This window comes from Gobio gobio, assembly GCF_949357685.1.
Source record: "Gobio gobio genome assembly, chromosome: 22".
Classification (NCBI taxonomy): Eukaryota; Metazoa; Chordata; class Actinopteri; order Cypriniformes; family Gobionidae; genus Gobio; species Gobio gobio.
The window spans coordinates 38,796,649-38,805,884 of NC_137118.1; positions in this window are offsets into that span (position 1 = coordinate 38,796,649).

Consider the following 9,236-nt stretch of genomic DNA (forward strand, 5'->3'; position numbering starts at 1 on the left):
CGTCACTGTAGGCTTCAGAAAAGCTGAAAACTCATGAAGTGCAATTTAATAAAGGCCAACAAAATGTAAATACAAGAAAAGACATAATGGATGGAAACATGCTAATGGCGAAATTCTTTTTTGTTCTTCACTTTTAAAAAAAGGGCAGCGGTATACAGTTAGCGAACATCCCTTATGTACTGGAGAAGATTTCCACATCGTAGAAGGTGGAGCCGCAGAGCCACATCTACCTATTATGTAATCACTGTGGACCAATGGTAGATTGAAGGTGTTTGCCAGCCGGAACAAACTTTTCCGGAAAGTTTGCTTTGGCAAGCTGTTTCGAACTCCTGAAACAAACTCAAAACGAACTTCACTTTGGCCTGATTATGTTTGAAATAATGTCACACCAGTTTGTTCTTTAATTTCACTTGAAGTACACTATATTGCCAAAAGTATTGGAACACCCCTGCAAATCATTGAATTCAGATGTTCCAATCACTCCCATGGCCACAGGTGTATAAAATCAAGCACTAGGCATGCAGACGCTTCTTCAAACATTTGTGAAAGAATGGGTCGCTCTCAGGAGCTCAGTGAATTCAAGTGTGTTACCGTGATAGGTTGCCACCTGTGCAATACGTCCATTAGTAAAATTTCCTCTCTAATAAATATCCCACGGTCAACTGTTAGTGGTATTATAACAAAGTGGAAGCAATTGGGAACAACAGCAACTCAGCCATGAAGTGGTAGCCCACGTAAAATCACAGAGCGGGGTCAGCGCATGCTGAGGCGCATAGTGCGCAGAAGTCGCCAACTTTCTGCAGAGTCAATAGCTACAGACCTCCAAACTTTGTGTGGCCTTCAGATTAGCTCAAGAAGAGTGCGTAGAGAGCTTCATGGAATGGGTTTCCATGGCCGAGCAGCTGCATCCAAGCCTTACACCACCAAGTGCAATGCAAAGCATCAGATGCAGTGGTGTAAAGCACGCCGCCACTGGACTCTAGAGCAGTGGAGATCCGGCAATCCGATGGACGAGTCTGGGTTTGGCGGTTGCCAGGAGAACGGTACTTGCCTGACTGCAATTCCCATAAACACACTCCTAAACCTTGTGGAAAGCCTTCCCAGAATAGTTGAAGCTGTTATAGCTGTAAAGGGTGGGCCAACTTCATATTAAACCCAACGGATTAAGAATGGGATGTCATTAAAGTTCATGTGCATGTTAAGGCAGACTTCCCAAAACTTTTGGCAATATAGTGTATATCGGGGTCTTAAAGGTACAGTATGTAATAATGACAGCTAGTGGTTTAAATGGGTACAGCAGTCCTAATTCAATATATTGGAGAGGGTTGTTTCTCCCGCCCCCTCCTCCTCAGACTCGGCGCTGGTTGCTATTTTGAGAACACACAACAGGAATGAGCGCAATGGACAATGGAAAGCGATAGATCCTTACACTGAAAGTTGATGAGTTGATATGCCTCTGGACATAGAGCTTTTTAGATGGATGCCGAGGCTTTTTAGGTCTGCATATGTTAACCCCAGGAGCTGAAATACTATTGGGTAAATTGGCAGCGGGCGGGATCACACAGACCAAAACAAAACAAAACAGACGTCCTGACACGGAATGCACGTTTCAAAGTAGAATAACTGGCTGTAGCATTGTTTTTCAGAGAAACAATTATGTGAACCTAGCATGTTTCTTAAATCTCTGCAAACATATTATATTTTTGTGTTGAAGTACAGCCAAAAAATGACATACAGCACTTTTAAAGCCACGCCTACATTAGTATGGATCCATTTGAAAATGTATTTTCCATTTCAAACCATTCTCCATCTCTAGCGTTTTCAATAGTTTTCCAAGTTTCAAGTTTCTCGTCCACACTGAAATATCGGTATATACGGAAAACGTTATAAAAGCTAACTGAAATGAAACCTCACATAAAAAAGTTCAACAAAAAGTAACAATTTAATGGCAAAATATTATTACTGGTGCGTCCAGGTCGCATTAAAAAACTCTATTCTCATAGATGCAAAATTCACATTCAAGGTAATACAAAATAAATAACTAAATAAAAGTAAAAAAATGAAAATAAATGTGTCTTGTGCGTGACCATGACAACAGCAATAATTAGGCTGTGCCAAAATATTAAATCTGCTGGAGCAACACAGTAGGCAGGAGGAGGCCTGAGGAGTATGGTTATCGGCCATCCAGTAGTGCTGCAGAGAGCAAGAGCCTTGGAGGAAGAAAAACGGGCAAGGCTGAGACATGCAGCAAAACAAAGGAAGTTGGCTCTTGAAATTCTGGTGGCTAAATGTCAGAAGAAATAGGGCTTAACTTGTGAGGTGGTGTACAAAGTATCCCTTATTGACGCATTTGTAACCAGTGGGATCTTCAGTTTTCCGGTTTGAGTGATAATAAAGAAGCTAAGATGATTTCCAACATACATTTTATCTGGTTGTTGTCTTCTTGTTTTTGTTTTTATGTATTCAGCTCCCACATCTATTGAATCCTTTTTTGTGTTTTATAAAGGGTTGTTTTGCTCTATGTTCATGGATGTGATTATTAACATTACTGTAGTATGAAGCAGAGCAGGACTGAGTGTTGTGGGAGCTGAGCAAGGCTGCTGGAGCGATGCTTAATAACGAGCGGAAAACAGCAGCAGGACTTTTATTATGGCACAGTCGCCGGCGGGACTTTTATTATGCCACAGTCGCCGGCGCCACTTCCGCTTTTCCGGTCATGAGTTTGAGGTAAGGCAGCTTTTTATCATATTAGATACATCTGAGTGTGTTGAAAATTATGTTATGATGTTACTGGATGTACACCTGGAGGGCAAAACAAGGCTGTCCTCCATTGCCCACTAGTCATTTTTACCAGGTTTGTAGTCAGCATTAATGTGGTAAGACAGGGATATTAAAATACCAAATTCAATATACACCTTATTGATGTTGCATACTTTGTACAGGAAAGCAGATGAACACAGAATTTTAATGCAACACGAGGTTTCTCGTTAGGTGTTTTCCCCATCGAAACCCATTATAAAGAAAACGCGTTGCGTTCACATTCTTGCCTCATCTACTCGCCTGTATATAGTATGCATCATCAAAAAAGTGTAAGCTGAATTTTATCTTTTAATATCACTGTTTTAGTACATTACGGCACTTTAAGGCCGCGTATCCACCAAAGCGTTTTTAGCCAGGTGAAAACGCGCTAGGCGCTCTGCTGAAAACGCCTCACTGTTGGCGCTTGAGAGCGTTTTGGCAGCGCAGCGGGGGTTTTTTTCAGTTGAGACTCTTTGCTTGTTATGATACGGAATATCCGCGGAAGTGTACTAGTATCTAATTTCACAGATTATTATATGATTCTATATAAAAATGCTGATACAATGTAAAATATTTGCTCTGTCTCGTTTTAGATTATTTTGTTCCGTTATTATCGTTAGTATTTTTTTCATCAGTTGACGTTGTACAGGCGGTGGTGGTTGGTCGGTGTTGTATTTGTCCCGCCCCTCCTCCACTCTGATTGGACGGCTGGGTGAAAAGTGACAGTGATGAGCGCTGCATTTTACTCAAAGTTGAACATTCTTCAACTCTCGGCGACCAGTAAAAAAGCGATTGAGCGTGAAATACTTGGCGTTCTAAAAATGCGGCGCTCCCATTGAAAACAATTGAATACGCCAGCCAGCTGCGTGAAAAACTGCTTCGGTGGACACACGGCCTAAGGGTGGGTTGCACTAAGGATTCTTTAGCCTGTCGTCAGTTCACCTGTCTGCGGCTTGAACAGCTATATAACGGGTTTACTGCGTAAGTAATCTGTGTTTAAAATGAAGTGGTGCAACAACTCGCTTTAAAATAAAACCCATATCAACAAATCCTTTAAAGGGTTAGTTCACCCAAAAATGAAAATTCTGTCATTAATTACTCACCCTCATGTCGTTCGACACCCGTAAGACCTCCGTTCATCTTCGGAACACAAATGAAGATATTTTTGTTGAAAGCAGATGGCTGAGAAAGGCTTCAGATAGGCCTCCATTGGCATTCAGTACATTTACACTCCCAAGACCCATAAAAGGCACTCAAAACATCGTTACAAAGTCCATCTCACCACAGTGACTCTACAATAATTTTACGAAGTGACGACAATAGTTTTTGTGCGCAAAAAAAAATGAAAATAACACCTTTATCCAACTTGTTCTTGTCTTCCGTGTGTGCCTCCACGACGCATGCGCGAGAATATGACGTGACGCCGGGGTTCGGGAATCCATGAAATGCACACACAAGCCCCATTTTGAGAACTACGCCGAGACCTAAAGCACGATCAATGTAGAATTCAACAGCTTAGATACGCGCGTCTTCCTCTGCTTGTGAACAAATCGCTTCTGGGTCATGTGTCTGAACGCCGGATCTACGTCATATTCTCGCGCATGCGTCGTGGAGGCACACTCCCTAGTGGTTTTTGGATATTTTACTGAAAAAAAATTACATATTGCAGCTTTAATAGTGTCTGGAAATGAGCATGAAAAGTAAATAAATTACAAAAACATAGAAAAAAAACACCTCTGAGAATGTTTTCTCTAGCCACGCAATGTTCTCACCTTTTTGACCCCTCACCTGTTTGCATCCCTGTACTCTAATATGGATTGCCCTCATGTTTTGCCGCAGGACAGCAATCTTTTGTCATCTTTGCAGGAATGTAATGTGAGGATTGTACAAAGTAAAATAACATTTTTAACAATACTATGAAAATGACTAGCAGGCACAACAATGCTGGTATAACAATTGAGTTGTGTTCATGCGTGATTGGTATTATTGAGTGTTGTGTAATAATGTAATAAGTGTTGAGAACGCAAGTAAACAAGATGGATGAAGTTCGCTACTCCTGTCTCGTGTGCTTTATTGCTGCTTACTTAGGGGGGCGTTAACACAACACCATTTTCAACTAAAACTTTGGCCGTTAATTTACATAACAACAGAGTTTTGGGGGCCTGAAAACGGATGTAAAAGGGTGCATTTACTGTATGACAACGATGTACTAAAAGGTTTTTCCTTTGCGTTTTTTCACGTGCAGACGACAATGTTGCCAAAACGATCCCCGTTCACATGGATCCGCAAAAACGATTAAAAAGGCTGTATTATTAATTCCAGGCCAGTAGTTGGCGATGTCACTTTTTAAAGAAACTACGCGCATATAGACTGAACACGTTATACACATATGGGCATGACGTCACCGTTCTCACAAATTCACACTTTTGTCATTTACACAAAGACGATATCATTTTCAAAAACGAGCACTTTGAAACCCGTTTTCAAAAGTTTGTGTTTTCAGGCCCCCAAAACGCTGTTCCTGTGAAAATGAACGGCTAAAATGCGTCATTGTTTTCAAATACCTCCATTTTCCCATCCCACACCACAATGTGAAAACAGCATTTTCAGATGTATCTGTTTGATTAGTGTACCCTAATGTAATTGAAGGATGCTCCATTAGGACTGCTGTGTTAACTTTGCCGTTTAATTACTGCTATTTATTGACAAAATGCTAACAGATGATTTTAACCTTCATGCTGGGCTGTTTTCGAAGGATCACACAAGGGTGAAATCAACATGAAATGGCATTCAAAACCAATTTTTCTTCTGCAATGTTATGTTTTACGAGTGGAACAGTCAGGATATTCAAGTGTCTCTGGTGATTTCACATATTTCATTTTGCTGCAAGAGGACATTGCAAAGAAAGCTCTTTCTTTGAAATCATGCACAATAAAAGCAGAAACCTGGAAGTAAATAGTCCATTTTGATTTCATGTTGACTTTGAGAGTCCCAGAAGTCAGTGTGCTCCAGTAATGACTACTTTTTGCTATTTCCTTTTCCATTAGCAGTTTCCTGCTTAAGAAGGAATGTGAAAGAGGTAAACATTCATCTGTGCTTCGAAGAGAAAGCTTCTGCAACTCGCTGTTTGAATCATTGCATGCTATTAGAAACGTAATAAAGATTTACTTTTAATCATTTGGTGTTTTGGTGATTTTTGGATATTTAATGTACACTTAATTTTTGGATATTTACTGTGACTGTGATTTAAAGTCCCCCTGTTGTGAAAATCAAGTTTTTAATGTTGTTTACATGTCTGTGTGGTGTTTTTATACTTTAACGGTCCCATGGCATGGCATTTTTCTATTATTTTATAATGTTTCCTGAGGTGTACTTCTATTGTTAGTATGATTTTTACATCATACAATGTCATAATGTAGAAATAAAAGGCATTTTTTCTATACTGCTGTTTGCCCTGTGGCTGAATGCCCTGTTTCAAGAGACGTGTCTCCTGTGAGACTTCAGTAAAAACGCCCACTGTTGTGATTGGCTGACATCTTTGCATTTGAAATGAGCAGAGGGGGCGTGGTTTAACGAGGTCTACCAGGCACGAGCTGCTGCCAGTGAGACGGATGGACCACTGGACCACGTCTCAGTTCAGTGAACTGTAGTTACTAGGATATACTTCAGGTTATTAGTTTATTTCTAGTCGGAGGGGCTGTCACTCATGTCAGAAAGTTAGTAACTTTAGTAAATTATGGATCAGCGCTGACTGGAGACGCGAACCGTTTAGAACGATTCAGTCCGATTTGGTGAACTGATTCGGTTCACTAAAAAGAACCGGTTCAAAAGAATGATTAATTCGCGAACCGGACATCACTAATGTACAAGAAATGGAGCGATTGCTAACAAGGTTATTTATAGTAACTTCTGAGTTGTGAGAGAGCTGTCAGCGCGAGTTTATTTTGTGTGTATCTGAGAGTTCTGAATAAACACGAGTCCCAGTCACGCCGACCCGTCTTCATCATTATTCTACCAACTTTGTAACACATGCAATGAACCATTACAGCTGTCGAGATGAACAAGTTACGAGTAAGTGTTGATTATAGCATTATTTTTAGATATTTTCCTATCATCTGAAAAGTGTCAGTGACGCGCATTAAGTACACAGCGCAAACAAAGACACAACAGCAGTAATCGAATGTAATCCAGTTTATTGTGGGTCTAGGCTGGCTAGCCCTGATATGCTCACGCTTACCCCCCTTCTGCTTAATCTCGCGCCGCGTTTGGTGCCTCCGCTGTGGGCCAGATGCAGTACTGGGGGTCGGTGATGTTGAAGGCCGACCGGCCAGTGCAGCCCGAGCTTCGGCGTGTGCGTGAAGTTTATCTCTAAAGATGTGACTCTGCCGATATTGAGCAGAAACTCACAACTGTATGCACAGTATGCACATTTTAGAACACATAGACGCAACGAGGACGTACAAAAACATGGACTCACAAGATAGAAAACACCGTTGTGTCGGGAGAGAGAGAAGCCGCAGCGTGTGCACGAATAATAAATAATTAGCTACACATCAGAAATCACTGATCACAGATCAGAAGGAACTGAAAAAAGACTTCTGTTTTCATTTGTACATCCAAACACTGAGAAACTGCCAGCATTCACTCGTTCACAAGCCATGATCTCTCGAGGACAAACAAATATAGCGCTTGCATGGGCGTACCAAATGCTTTGGGCGGAGGAAAGGGAGGTAACCGTTCCTGTTTTACCGTCATAACAGGAGATTTCAGGATTGGCTAGTCTGGCCTGTCATTTTCTCAAAGGCAGAGAGAGACAGCCACAACTCTGTTTACACCGATCAAAATTTCTAGCCACTTGGGGACAATATTCAGGCTAGGGGAACTCATATTAATGTTGAAAACCTAATAAAATGAAAATTTCATGCCATGGGACCTTTAAGACAAACCATGCGCAAATTCATAAGTCAACACCATTGCGGAGTACTTTCTCTTTAAGACTGCAGTGAAACAAAGACAGTTTCAAAAATGCGGTTTGAAATCTTTAGTGTTTCTGACGTCACAAACTACCTTTTAACCAATCACGTCAACGTGCGGGCAGGCTTTAGCATTTCATTAACTATTCTGTGAAGCAGTGGAGTCTTGAGAGAAGCCAGGTTATACCGGTATATTGTTCTGTTCATATAAAAAAAAAGGTCAATTATATGATGTATATTACGATGTTATGATGAATTGAGAAGGCAAACGGGAATATGGCTTGCGTAACATTAGCAACACATTAGCTGTTTAGTCAAGCAAAAGGATAATCATATTAAAGGTGCGGTATGCAGGATTGTGGTTGTAATGGGTACTGCAGTCCAAATTCAATTGGAGATTGTTGTTTCCTCACCTCCTTCTCACTGTGCGTTCACACCAGACGCGACTTACGCAAATAAATCGCGCTATTTGCGTGTAGTTGGACCCTTGAACATTTTGAGTTTACTCGCTTCATTCGCGCGTGACATTCACTTCACAACAGACGCGAATTCGCGTCATGGAAGGGGCTTCTCTCAGGCAGCTCCAGTCTCGTTGTGAAATGGCTGACATGGATTGTTTTAGAGTACAGCGAATAAGCTCAATTTGCCGGCTTTAGCTAGCTTATAGTCAATATGTATGTAAAGAGCACTTTTTACAACTTACCAGACTGTACGTAGCTAGACTGTATGACCTCCTCACTCACTTTCTTCCATCCTGTTTATCCTTATTCTTGTTTCTATAAAGTACGAAGATGTATCGTGCAGCTCCGGGTATCCACATGTGATTTTGTCCTCATTGTTGTCACTACTAGAGCAAGCTCCTGATTGGTTATCACGGCGCGAATATCCACCAAAGTTCAGATTTTTCAACTTGCGCGAATCACGCGTTATGTGCGTCAGATGCCAGAAACCTCAATTCAAATCGCTTCATTCGCGCCGCAGAATGTCTATTCGCGTCTTTGCATTGACTTAACCTGTCGCTCGCGTTTATCGCTTCACTCGCGTCTGGTGTAAACACACCATCAGACTCAACGCTCGTGAGGGTTGCTAGCATGAGGAACAGGAGCAAGCGCAATAGACAATGAAAGCCACACTAAGTTGATGAGTTGATTTATCCGCTTTTTAATATGCTCTCGTTCAAAGAGATTATTTGATGGATGCTGAGGCTTTTTAGGTCGGGTAGAATCTGCGATCTCCGACCCAATTTGTTTGCTGGCTTCTATGGCAGCAATATGCTGTGTCCTCCGGCAACTGGAAACCTGTGGTGTTGAAATACAATTGGGTAAACTGGCAGCGTGGGATTGCGCAGACCAAAACAAAAACAGACATTCCGACACGGAATGCACATTTCAAAGAATAACTGGCTGCATTGTTTTTCTGAGAAACGAGTAGGTGAATTTAGCATATTTCCTACATATCTGCAAG